Source organism: Zingiber officinale, chromosome 3B (genome assembly GCF_018446385.1).
Source record: "Zingiber officinale cultivar Zhangliang chromosome 3B, Zo_v1.1, whole genome shotgun sequence".
NCBI classification, from domain to species: Eukaryota; Viridiplantae; Streptophyta; class Magnoliopsida; order Zingiberales; family Zingiberaceae; genus Zingiber; species Zingiber officinale.
Genome location: NC_055991.1, coordinates 58048513 through 58048934, shown reverse-complemented (window position 1 = coordinate 58048934; position 422 = coordinate 58048513). Strand labels below are relative to the sequence as shown.

The 422-nt window shown below is 35.1% G+C and overlaps 1 non-coding gene across 1 annotated transcript; it reads left to right on the top strand.

Moving 5' to 3' along the window:
• The first annotated feature begins 316 nt into the window (after positions 1–316).
• LOC121968908 lies at positions 317–422 on the top strand. The gene has a single exon (XR_006108425.1). It is a non-coding gene; the product is annotated as a small nucleolar RNA R71 (small nucleolar RNA).

Below are 422 nucleotides of genomic sequence, written 5' to 3'. Positions count from 1 at the left end.
TTGGAGAATTCATACCTTCTACATTGGTGTCAATGCTCCACTGCACCAAGATGGTAGCTCTGTAAGGTCTTCATGGTGGAGATGAATGTCTTCATCAAAATGGTTTTGGATTTTTTCACCCTTTAGACTTTTGAATGAGAGAGTCATATGATTTTTTCCTGACCATTCATTATGATTCATTACTACTCGGTCAATGATTTCACATGTTTCATTCAAACTTTGGTTGAGTAGAAAATTCTCGGATGCCCAATCTAGTAGATTCTTGTTATGAAAAGATATTCCTATATAAAATATATAGATTGCTAGTCAGTCCTCAATCCCATGATGTGGGCATTGGTATAAGAGAGTTAAGAATTCACCCCATGCTTGGCATAATATTTCTCCTTCTTTCTATGTGAAGTTTAAAATTTGATTCCTGAATT